Here is a 13,781-nt window from a genome sequence, read left to right as displayed (position 1 = left end):
ATAAAAAGAAAAGATCATAAAAACAAAAAATCATAAAAACAAAAAATCATAAAAACAAAAAATCATAAAAACAAAAAATCATAAAAAGAAAAAAATCATAAAAAAGAAAAATGATAAAAACAAAAATCATAAAAAGAAAAAAAGAAAAAGGAAAATCATAAACTGAAAAAAAGCATAAAAAGAAAAAATCATAAAAAATCATAAAAAGAAAAATCATAAAAAGAAAAAATCATAAAAAGAAAAAATCATAAACAAAATCATAAAACAAATCATAAAAAGAAAATCATTAAAAAATCATAAGAAGAAAAAATCATAAGAAAGACTAATAAAAATCATAAAAAAGAAAAAATCATAAAAAAGAAAGAATTATAAAAAGAAAAAAATCATAAAAAGAAAAATCATAAAAACAAAAGATCATAAAAAGAAAAAATCATAAAAAAGAAAAAAAACATAAAAAAAATAATAAAAAACATAAAAAAGAAAAAATCATAAAATGAAAAATATTATTAAAAGAAAAAATCATAAAATGAAAAATATTATTAAAAGAAAAAATCATAAAATGAAAAATATTATTAAAAGAAAAAATCATAAAAAATCATAAAAAAGAAAAAATCATAAAATGAAAAATATTATTAAAAAGGATGAAATCATAAAAAATTATAAAAATCAAAAATCATTTTAAAGAAAGAAAAGATCATAAAAAGAAAAAATCATAAAAATGAAAAATCATTTTAAAAATGAAAAAAATCATAAAAAGAAAAAAATCATTTAAATATCATAAAAAATTATAAAAAGAAAAATCATTAAAAACATCATAATAAGAAAAAATCATTTAAAAAAGCATAAAAAATCATAAAAAGAAAAAATCATTTAAAAAATCATAAAAAATCATAAAAAGAAAAAATAATTTAAAAAATCATAAAAAGAAAAAATCATAAAAGAAAAAAATCATTTAAAAAATCATTAAAAAACAAGAAAAAAAAATCATTTTAAAATGATCATAAAAAGAAAATATTCATAAAATGGAAAATCTTTTAAAAAAAAAATTTTTAATCATAAAATAGCAAAACTATCAAAACATCAAAATAAGTTTGCTTTCAGTTGTTTGTTATTTAAAAATAAATATCTATTCATAAATGAGTGTTTTTATTCGAATTTAATTTTTCTTAAATATTTGTAGAATATCAATTCATATTTTTCATTATATTTTCTTCATGCCAACAAAAATAATATTGTCTTTATTTTCTATTAATTGTTCATAATAAAAGAAATAAACTAAACATAAACTGTTTGAAAAACCCCGACGATGGCACGGTATTTATTATGCATAAGTACCAACATCTTAGATTATCTTACCTTGGTTAAAACGAATTTCAATTTTGAGATTGAGATTCACTTTTCTATTTAAGCTTGATGCATATTGATTCCCTGCAGTTTGTCCTGGAAGTTGCAGTTTTCTATTATAAGTTTAACTTAAAATGATTCATTGGAGAGGGGGGAGATACGTTCTGTGTTGCTGTAAATCTTAAGTTGATGCGAATGTGCATAGTTTTCCCGCCAATTTTAAAAAGAAGGAATTTGATCACATTTTTGAAAAAGTTATTCCACAAGGTTAATTTGAAAATATAGAAAACCAAATAATGCAATAGAATATTTCATTAAATGATTAACACCGGGCGCCCGTTTCTCTCTCCGCAAGAGATTGACCCTCAACGTTAATACCACCAGAAAAATTAAGAGAAAAAAACTTTTAAAAAAAACTAACGTTTTTCTTTGCAAAATGTGTCTTACACCGAAAGTCTCAGAAAAAAAATTGTTGTAATCATTTAATAAAATATTTTTATATTTTTTAGTTTTCTAATATTTTCAACTTAATCTTACGAAATAATGTTTTCACAAATATGAACAAACATTGTCGTTTTCAAGTCTAATGTAAACAAGTTCTTGTTGATCTGTCCTCTTAAATAATTAAACCCTACCCAATTCCCATCATTACTGATCATCACGATGTTGTCTCACTGACAACCTGACCCTTATCAACCCTTATTTTCGAGTGGCCTTTGAGCCATGATAAGAAGTGACCTCAACCCCAGTCTAACCTTAATACTGACCTTCGTCAATATGCTTGAAATAATTTAACGAAGAATACCAAAAAGAACTACGCCATTTTGAATTACGCTAAAGGAAAATGAAGACAGTGAAGATTTTCTTATAGAAAATCTTCATCTTGTTTGTGAAAAACGGGCGACTATTTGGCCAAGTGGTGTATTGATCTCCTGCTGGAAGGGGTAAGTTTATACCGGGTATCTCAGAAGTCGCACCATCCAGATTTTCATTTAAAAAAAAAACGCATAATATCTATATTATTGATCATTACCTGTGGAACGCAATACTGTGGGTCGGCTTTCCAGCTGACTATAACATGGTCGTCTTAAAATCTAACGTGAATAAATATCTATTGAGCCATCCTCTTAGACAATCTTGCCCTACCTAAGTTCTGTCATGACTGATCTTGTTGTCTCATCATCAATAATAGAGTGATGTTCGGGCCTTGATAAGTGGTAACCTTTTTAAGTAAAAGTTAAATTCAAAATTGACACCCTGCACCGATGATTCCCGAAAGGATGAAACACTAGTGTCTGTAGGTATTTGATAATTATTACAGTAAATAATTATGTCAGCCCCTTTAAGAAACTTGTTTTTTATCGTTGACCACTCACAGTTAAAATAAAGTCAGTCAATTTAGCTCGTATGAGCAAATAATCATAAAATGATTAAATTTAAAAATAAATGTTTAAATTTCAACAGTATTTCTCACGGTTAACAGTGGCCGAATGAATTCGGTCCTTGCTAATAGTCAGAGATGGCTTCTGTTGCCGAGTTTGAATCTATCGTGACACCCTGCACTGATGATTCCCAAAAGGATGTCTGTTGGTATTTAATAATTATTATAGTAAATAATTATATATATATATATATATATATATATATATATATATATATATATATATATATATATATGCAATTATTTATTATGATAATTACTAAATATATATATATGTGTGGGAGGTGAGGGTGTATATCTTATATAAATAGTATTGTTAATTTTTATTGTTTTTTTTTTTTAAGAAATATGGTATGATTAGAAGAATTTTGTTTGGAAAACCAAAACAATGCGCTATTTTAAAGTCTGAAAGTTTTTATACGCCTTTGTTAAAAGTATACATACATTTAAATCCCCACCTTTTCACCTTCAAAATTCATCTTTTTCGCAGAAAAGACATTGCAAGTCTATCTCTGCTCTATCATTACTTTCGTGGTAGGTGCTCGACTGAGCTCCAATCTATTGTCCCTCCCTCTAAATCGTTCTCAACAAATACTTGCTTAGCTACAACAACCGTCAACAACCTCTCTTACTATCTTATTTGTGCCTAAAACTAAACGGAAATCTCATGAGCAGAGTTTCTTTTCTGCAACTGCCCGTCTTTGGAACGCAATATGGTGTATCTGCTTCCCGGCTGACTATATCTTCAAGTATAATGTAAATAAATTCTTAAATAATCTAACCTTTCTCTAGATCTACCATAACTGATCATGTTATTCACCAGTTACTTTACACTTAACCTGTATCTCAGAGTGGCCTTTGGGCTTTGATAATTGATGACCTTTCCAAATATATATTTTTCAAAACTTCGTTGATGGTATCAACTCATCGGGTTTCTGTGCTGGTATTGCCGCCAAAGCTTCCATCTCATATTTACTCTCTATGACCGCTTTCACGAACATTATTTAAAAAAAAAAACGAATCATCGACAAGCACAATTTTGTTTTTAAAAGTTCCTTGCGGTTTTATTTGTTTTTCAGAGCATACATATGCATTAGGGTAGGTCGATTTTTCACAATTTTCTTCTAACAGATCAACTTACCTTTGTATGGGAAAGTCATGTGTTAGTATGATAACTATTCGAACCAAAAATTAGATATCTTACTTGCACCGTTATTTGAGAAAATGACATCAAATATAGTCTAAAAATGTAACACGACGAGCCGGTCATTTTTTTTTTAATTTAAATCAGTAAGTTTTAAGATATCAAGGGGCTCCCTCCTGGAGCTAACACTTGATTCTGTTATGATTTAAATTTATATCCGAGGGCTCTTTTAAGAATAGATACTGTTCCCTTTATGGCTGCTATTTGTATGTCGTTACAGCTTGGCCTTCCAGGGATTGCTTCTAAGTTTTTCTGAAGGTTTTTTTTTATACAACCAGTTGCTCCTGTAGGAGTGAACCTAAGTGACCTCAGGCCACATACTACTACCATGAAGAAAAGACATTGTTTCTTTAATCCTCTCTTTCTCTAAAAGAACTCAACTAACCAAGATACCCAAAAATCGATTCTCTTTTCTCTTCTGCTGTTGCTGCTCGCTCAACCCCCTCAACCCCCCACACACACTCTCTCTCTCTCTCTCTCTCTCTCTCTCTCTCTCTCTCTCTCTCTCTCTCTCTCTCTCTCTCTTTGACCGATGATTGACCTAAAAAGGATTGGACAGTCAGTCTCCAGGCTTCTACGTTGTCACACGTGTCCTGCGAAGAGCAGACACAGAATTCTAAAAGTATGTAAAAACTAAGAAAATAAAATATTCCTCTCAAGCTAATATGTGTATCCACTTTGTTAGTTATAACAACCAATAAACAAATATTACAATGGTGACCCGAAAAAAAGGACATTACAACTTCAAGAAACAAACTAATTTTACCCAGCACTGAAAGAAAAGAAACACTTTTTGGAGTTATCAGGAAAATTACAAGTAACTGTTATTTCACGTCACAAACGTTTTCAAAGAGAACCTTCGACGTAAGTAAAACAAACTATATTTTTTTCCACCTTTCTTCAGTTAAAAGAAAAATACTAGAATATATTTTTACATACACAAAAAAAAATTAATGGAAGAAGCCTCCTTACAACAAATTACAATAAAACCGCCGGAATTCATGGAAACAGCAGTGAATGGCTGGTTTTCCATTCTGGAAGCGCAATTCCATCTGCGGAACATTACAAATTCGACAACAAAATTCTATACGGTCATATCAGCTTTGCCTGTAGAGGTGGTAACAAAAATACCGCTTCATATTTTAAACGAAAAGGACTATGAGGAACTGAAATGCTCCTTAATTGAAACGAATGAAAGAACGAAGCCTGGGTTGGTAAACAAGTTAATGTCTACAAACATAATAATGGGCCGTCCATCAGAATATTTACAGGAGATACTCTCTATAGCAAGCTACAATGAGATACAAATAGCAGTCATAAAGGGAACAGCATCTATATATATATATATATATATATATATATATATATATATATATATATATATATATATCGGCGAAGAAATTGTTCTTCATAAATTTCTTCAGGCCTTACCTGCAACAATTTCCCCCGTCATTGCCTCTCAAAAAGAACTAAATTCATCCCAACTTGGAAAACTAGCGGACGAATTAATGCCCTTATTAAATAATATGAACGGAACAACAACAGCATTCACCACTCAGCAGCAGCACACAGAAAGGAATAAAAACGTCCGTATACCGATAGGAATAAAACCCTATTTCCCAGAACAAAAAACTAAAATATTCAGAGCGCACCTCTACTTTGCTGAGGAGGCAAGAATCTGCAAACCGTGGTGTAAATGGCCAAAGCAACAGAACATCAAAATGTTACCAAGCTCGCGTCCACCCACACCACCACCAACAGCCTCTGAAAACTAGTAGCGCGAACCGTGTAAGTCCCCTTGAGTTCGCTGCCACTACAAACCAAAGCAAGATTAGGGACAACAATTTTACAATTTATAGTAGATACTGGTGCAAGCCTCTCAATAATACCGACGTCCGCGTTAAAAGGCGTGATGTTATACCCAACACCAGTATCACTCACCACTGCCAACGGAGAGAAAATAAAATGCCATGGCCAAGCTAACCTGGAGATTGCAATACCAAGCTTAAGAAGGACCTTTTCATGGACATTCGTGGTCGCTGATATTACCAATCCCCTCGTCGGGATTGACTTTCTAAATAACTTTGGCCTCACTATCGACTGCAAAAACAGGACAATTTATGACCCAACAACAACCACTAAAAAGGGAGTTGTTATTAAACACTACTATTCCTGTAAATGTGGTCATAAACGAAGCAAATATACACACATTTATTAAAACAAGCTTAGATAAATACCCAGAAATTATCTCTACTCACACCAACAAAAACAATAACTACTGCGGTATTTATCACAGAATCGACACAGGTAGTCACTCACCAGTTTTTGCTAAATCCAGACAACTGTCTGCTGAAAAGCTGACTGCTACAAAAGAAGAATTTAAGAGACTAATAAATGAAGGAGTAGTAACCCCTTCAGACAGCGAATGGTCAAGCCCACTACATCTAGTACCTAAACAGAGTGGAGGATATCGCTGCTGTGGAGACTACCGCGCCTTAAACAGTATCACTAAAAGTGACAGATACCCCATCCCTAATATTAATTCCTTTACTACTAAACTCACTGATAAACAACGATTTTCAAAAATTGATTTAATTTCAGCCTATCATCAAATTAAAATGCGCCCAGATGATATTCCAAAAACTGCAGTTATTTCGCCAATGGGACTATATCAATATGAATTTATGCCGTTTGGATTAAAGAATTCTTCGGCTACCTTTCAGAGATATATGGACAGAATCTTTCGAGATATCGACTGTGTCTTCGTATATATCGATGATATACTAATTTTCAGCAATGACGAACAATCCCATAAAAAAGATATCGACAGAGTTTTCCAAATCCTCCAAGAGAACAATCTCAAAATATCACTCTCCAAATCGATTTTCAACGTAACTGCCCTTGACTTCTTAGGCTTTAAAATTAACTCAAAGGGAATTACACCAACTGCAAATAAAGTAAAAGAAATAGAATCCTTTCCGTGCCCTAAAGATGATAAAAGCCTACGCAAATTTCTTGGTATGGTAGGATTTTACAGAAAATTAATACCAGGATTTGAAAAGTTAGTTTTTCCTTTATCTGAGAGAATGCGACTAACACCGAAAGGATTAATCACCTTGAATACATTAGAAAAAGAATCCTTCTCTACCATGACTAAAATATTGGATAAGCTAACGGAATTACCCCATCCTCAACCAAGCTGCACACAGTATCAACTTGTCACGGACAGCAGCAAATATGCAGTAGGTGCTGTCTTACATCAAGTCGTGAATGGAAGCCCTATACCAATAGGATTTTTTTCGAAGAAACTGACCGCAGCACAGACAAAATATTCTACTTTCGACCGTGAACTTTTAGCAGCTTATTTGGCTGTATTACATTTTCGCCACCTCATTGAAAGTCGCGAAGTATTACTTCTAACAGACCACAAGCCAATATGCGGCGCATTTTACAGTTTAAAACTAGCAAAATCGGATAGGCAACAAAGGCAACTAGCCATAATCACAGAATTAATCTCAGATATTGCTCACGTGAAGGGTGATCAAAATGTTGTAGCAGATTGTCTATCACGCCCAACGCTTGCTGTACAGATCGACATGTACGACCTCCCAGCACTCGCAGACGCCCAAACAGCAGATACTGAAATACAGTTCTTCCTAGAATTAAAAAAAAATATACAATATCAGGAAAAGATCAATTCGTGTTGTGTGATATATTAACCGCATACCCCATTTTTTGTACCATTCACACTACGGAAATCCATCTTCGATAGTTTGCATTCAGTGTCCCACCCAGGAATAAAATCGTCTATAAAAATGATTAAGGCTAGGTTTTACTGGCATAACATGGATAAAACCATCAAAGAATTGCATCATGCACAGCTTGCCAACAGGCGAAAATATATAGACATACAAAATCGCCAGTACAAACGTTGGAAATACCATCGTCAAGATTCCACACTGTACACATCGACATAATTGGACCTCTACCACTAGCCAGATGTTCAAACATTCCTTACATCAATCCATGTCGATATATTTTAACATGCATAGATCGAACCAGTCGATGGATAGAAGCCCAACCCATAGCAGATATTACAGCACAAACTGTTGCAGAAGCTTTTGTAAATACGTGGATTACTCGTTTTGGTGTCCCACTTCATGTCATAGCAGACAGAGGCACACAATTTGAAAGTGAATTATTCATGGAATTATCAAAAATTATCGGATTCTATAGGCTAAGAACAACATCATATCACCCACAATGCAACGGACTTATAGAAAGAGCTCACAGAACTATCAAAGCAGCTATAATGGCCCGAAAAGAATCTTGGATTTCAGTCCTACCAATTGTTCTTTTGGGAATTCGAAGTATGCCCAACTGCTCTAATTTTTCCCCTTTCTATGTAATCACAGGTGCAAAAATGTTATTGCCACACCTAATGATAGATTCGGAAAATCCAGAAACACTCACACAAAGTTTTACTAAAGAACTACATAAAACCATGGCAAAATTTGACTTGACTGACTTTTCAAACAGAGAAAAATCAACACAAAAATCTTACATACCAAATCAACTGAAAACCTATAAAAAAGGTTGGATAAGGATTGACCGCATTCGAAAACCGCTAGAAGCCCCCTATTCATGTCGAACGAACACATAAATATTTCCTTATAGAAACTAACCCAAACACGCATACACAAGTTTCAATAGATCGTTTAAAACCTTACATTGAAAACAAGCAAAAATGTACACAAAATAAAACTACCAACAAAAATAAAGAGCCCGATATTTTACCGCCTGAAAAAGTACAAGAACATAAAATAAAAACAACAAACTCTGGTAGGAGAGTCAAATGGAAAAAAGATAATGAATATTTTTATTATTAAAAAAAAAACACTCTGTTATCTGGTAGAAGAGTATTGTAGGAGTGAACCTAAGTGACCTCAGGCCACATACTACTACCATGAAGAAAAGACATTGTTTCTTTAATCCTCTCTTTCTCTAAAAGAACTCAACTAACCAAGATACACAAAAATCTATTCACTTTTCTCTTCTGCTGTTGCTGCTCGCTCAACCCCCCCCCCACACACACACACACTCTCTCTCTCTCTCTCTCTCTCTCTCTCTCTCTCTCTCTCTCTCTCTCTCTCTCTCTCTCTCTCTCTCTCTCTTAGACCGATGATTGACCTAAAAAGGATTGGACAGTCAGTCTCCAGGCTTCTACGTTGTCACACGTGTCCTGCGAAGAGCAGACACAGAATTCTAAAGGTATGTAAAAACTAAGAAAATAAAATATTCCTCTCAAGCTAATATTTGTATCCACTTTGTCAGTTATAGCAACCAATAAACAAATATTACACTCCTATCACAACCGGTATAAGTTTGTGTGTTACATAAATGTATTGGGAACGGAAACAAATGTCTTATGTGCCGGTCAATAGCATGGCCAGCTCATATTGCATCACGTTGGATTAGTTACTTAGAAGTCTTTTTTGTTAAAACTGAAGAGTGAAGGCATACCTAGAATTTGTGTGTGGTATTTTCTCTGCGCTCTTTCTCCATTTTCTGGGGATGACTTCTTGAGGTCGTTTTCCTCTGGCCGGAATCGCTTCTGCGGCCGTTTCATCGTTTAAGGCAGATCAAACAGCGCAACACAAGTCGTATACATAGAAAATCTTAACTATTTATGTTTTTACAAAAATATGATACAATATTTTACAATTTTAAACAATTTACAACAATAACAATTAACTTTAACCATTAACAACTTGACTAACTATCCTTAACTAACTGCTGGGAAAGTATTACTCCATAAGGACCTTTTTTCTATAAAACTTAGTAAAATTTAAGAAAAGCAAAAGAAGTGTAAGCCATGTTTAGTTTCAGAACAGTTTCAGATGGTTCGTTGTTCTAAACAAGTTTTGAGAGATGACTGATTTGCAGTAGACAAAACAGTTTCCGATGGTTCGTTGTTCTGCACGTCCTGGGAGGTGACTGGTTTGCAGTAGACAGAACAGTTTCCGATGGTTCGTTGTTCTGCACGTCCTGGGAGGTGTCTGGTTTGCAGTAGACAGAACAGTTTCCGATGGTTCGTTGTCCTACACAAGTCCTGGGAGGTGACTGATTTGCAGTAGACAGTTCCCGAGTTAAGATCCACAGAGCAAAAGATTCTTCCAGAAAGGTTTAATATTTATGGAGCAATTCTGGTTTCTGATTGGTTGGTAGCAGAACGTGAATTAATTCGATTTGTCAGTTCCTAGCTCAGGGTTTAACCGACTTCCTCTGAAGGAGGAAATTTCATAGGAGTATGAAATTCACAAGCGGTTCCCAGTCGCATGTATATCTCCGTTAGGGGAGATGACGACGTTAGGTTTTTGCAACTTTTTGCAGGGAGGTGTCGATGTCCTCTTACATACAGCACCTGGACTTCCCGAATTGGTCACCCATTTTAGTAATGACCAGGCTCAACGTTGCTTAACTTCGGTGATCTGATGGAAACCTGTGTGTCAACGTGATTATGCCGTATAATCCTAGCACTGTTAGGTCACACAGTACTACTTCCAATCTTAAATGGAATTTTACACTCTACCTAATTTTTAACCTGAAGTGAAAAATTACTAAATTTATTCTATTCTTACATACCCGTTTCTAATATTTCTATAAGGGTAAAGACTAACAGTTACTAAGTACAATAATTCACTTTCAGTCATTACAGAACGTACATAACCGGATTATTTTACTTTCAATATGACAAATTAAACTGGTTTTTATTTTTTACTCTTTGTTTTTTACTTCAAACAAGAAATATTGTATCAGAGCGCGTGGAAAAATATCAGCAGGAGTTGTGGAATGGCTGAAAAAAATATATGCAGAAATTACCCGGAAATTTGAAAATTTACAAAAAAAAAAAAAAAATCTCTAATAAAATATTTATTAATTTTTTTAAAAAATTGGAACCTGTAAGGTGGCTGGCTTGCGAAGGCTCTCTGGCGTCTAGGCGCCTTAACACTGAAAGGAGTGGGGTTTTGCTGTTTTTCGAGCTAATTAGAAGTATTTACAGCGAGAGGGGCACAAGTGCTTTGAGTTCATCGGAACAAATTCCGTTAAAATATTTGTGAAATGAACACAGGGGTGCAACGTTGCGGCAAGAAAACAAAGGTTGGAACTTGGTTAATAGTCTCGCACCTATTAGATTTGAGGTTCTTTTTTTTGGACCCCATCTAAGAGTGAGAGGTTTGTGGTAGACGCACCAGCCCAGGTGGGGCAACAATAATCCGTGCATTGGTAAATGGTGGCTTTTTATGGATATAGGATACTCTCTGGTGTGAGTAATTTTCTATCACCTTGATTCTCGAGTGACCTTCGGGCCTTGATAAGTAGTGATCCCTTTATAAAAGAAATAAATAGATATACAAACACGCACCAAAGTTTAAAACTTCAAGCTATGATCCCGCTTGTTGCCAAGCTTTCACAAAAAACACTCGATTAGCTACAACCACTATAAACGATTTCCCCGACTCTTCATCTGTGCCAAAATCTAAACGCAGATTCTAACAAAGCTTCTTTCCCAGAACTGCCCGCCTGTGGAATACTGTTCCGCTGGCCTGCTTTCCAGTTGAATACAATATCGTAGCCTTCAAGCCGTCAAGTCCAAAACAATTTTTTGTTGAGCTGTCCTCTTAAATAATCAAATTTTACCCAATTTACTAATGATTACTATACTACCACCTTACATTCATTAACTCTTATTCTCGAGTAGCCCTCTGGCCTTGATAAGTGGTGATTCACAAATAAAAAAAGAAAAAGTTATTTCATAAAAATTTCATTTCAATGAAATTACAATGAAAATTAATATAAAACAGTTGAGTGAGTCGATGTTTACACTCGTCGCCTGAAGGGTGTACTTTCCTTGGTGGGTCACGTGATCTAAGCCACGGACACCAAATTATTCTTTACGGAATTAGTTTCCTATCAAAAGTTAAATTTATAGATTGCAACAGGAGTCTGTAGTACTTTCCTTCGGGCCATTATTCTTGTGTGGGTTCCCCAGAATTATTTTTTCATTTATTTATTTTATTTATTTATTATTATGAATATTTTTTTACAAGCAAAGGATCCATGTCGTAATGGGTGAAATACTTGGTAAAATTCAGTTATAAGTCGCACTTTCTTGGAGGTTAAACCGACCGACCGACACTCAAAATACAATTGCGAATTACTTAGGGATTCTGCTCGGTTATGGCTGATAAAATGAGTGCATGCTACCCGTCCTGTTCGAAATCCTGTGCATTCTGCAAGTTTGAGAAAAAGATTCCTGAGTTTGACAGAATGATTCCCCGATTCCAGCAAGATACATCCGACGAAGGTCAAATGTTACAACAACTTAAACATTGTAAGAATAACACCCAGGATTAGAATAGTAGCTCGAATAATCCAAATATTACGAATTATTAACGATTCTAGAAAGTTGGGCATTGGCAATGGTGGTGTGGACTCTGATGATTCAGCATGCTGTGTTCGCTTTCCCTTTTTATCTAGAGCATTTTGGAGATACTCACATGGTGAATACCAAAAAGCAAATCATACTAATTAGTTACCCTCTTTCTTTCTTCGATTCGGATTTGTTTCCTTCATCATTTTCTAACGCTTGTAAATTTCATATGAACATGGGAGCTCAAAATATTGTCCAGCCTATGAAAGCCATTACAAGCAACACGTACATGCGAAAATAGTAAGCAAGTAAGTTTTCACAGGGACGTGTTAACTCAAGATAATTTTCCAACCGATGAAAATCATTCCAAATCCCCAATAGTAACGTGTACATGTGAAAATAGTAAGCTAACATAAAGTTAGTAACTTCTATAAAACAAGCAACCAAAAATCTAGAGACACAGGCCACACCTGAAAAACACCAGAACGGATGCTTTTCAGCCCCCTCACCTGTAGCGGGAGAGACATATCGAAAAAAAGAAACGACCCATAACCAAGTATCCAACATTCATCAACTATCGTACATGTATACAATTTATTTTAATTGTTGGTGCGGTTCTTGACAAAAACCAAAACTGTTATTGTCGAGAAGGTCGCTGGAAAAATGTTGGGATCCTTCTACCGCTCCAATAGATATCTCACTCCTGATGCAATTCTCTACCTATATAAAAACCAGGTACGACCAATGATGAAGTATTGTTGCCACATCTGGGTAGGAGCTGCTAGAAGCAGCTTATTATGTCTTGACAGAGTTCAAAATAAACTTCGTAGCTTAGTGGGGGATGCGCTTTTCTCTACCCTGCAATCTCTTTCCCACGTGGCTAGCTTGTCTCTGTTTTAAATTTGAAATTTATGAGTAAATTCATATTATTGTTTATTTGGGTTTGTATTACTGTACACATAGATTCGAAAAAGTTGTCAAAAAAAAAACAAATATATAACAAATAAATGTTATCAAAGGCAAGATAAGTTACTTTTCTACCAAACTGGATATATTTTTCGTGTTTTTATTCAATGTAACATATTTATTCAGCTCGAAAAGCATACAGTTTTTACCGATGTATTGGAAAATGCAAAATGACGCCCGACACTCTCTTTAACACGGTAACTCAGGAAAAGATGATATAAATAATAAACTAGACAAAATACTGTTAGAAGTTCGCTCATTATGTTACCGTGATATAAGTTGACATATATTCGGTGTTTTTTAAATAGTATTTTATCTAGTTTATTATTCATGACACCTTTTCCCAAACTTACCATGTTAAAGAGAGTGTCGGGCGCCATTTTGAATTTTCC

The 13,781-nt window shown here is 34.2% G+C and overlaps 1 pseudogene; it reads right to left on the bottom strand.

The window, feature by feature from the left end:
- Positions 1–10,401: 10,401 nt before the first annotated feature.
- Positions 10,402–10,520, bottom strand: LOC145268553 (5S ribosomal RNA; annotated as a pseudogene).
- Positions 10,521–13,781: the final 3,261 nt, after the last annotated feature.

The sequence above is a fragment of the Euprymna scolopes genome, chromosome 43 (genome assembly GCF_053919585.1).
Source record: "Euprymna scolopes isolate OS-2025 chromosome 43, ASM5391958v1, whole genome shotgun sequence".
NCBI lineage: Eukaryota > Metazoa > Mollusca > Cephalopoda > Sepiida > Sepiolidae > Euprymna > Euprymna scolopes.
Note: the sequence above shows the minus strand (reverse complement) of the source record. Positions and strands in the feature narration are given on the sequence as shown.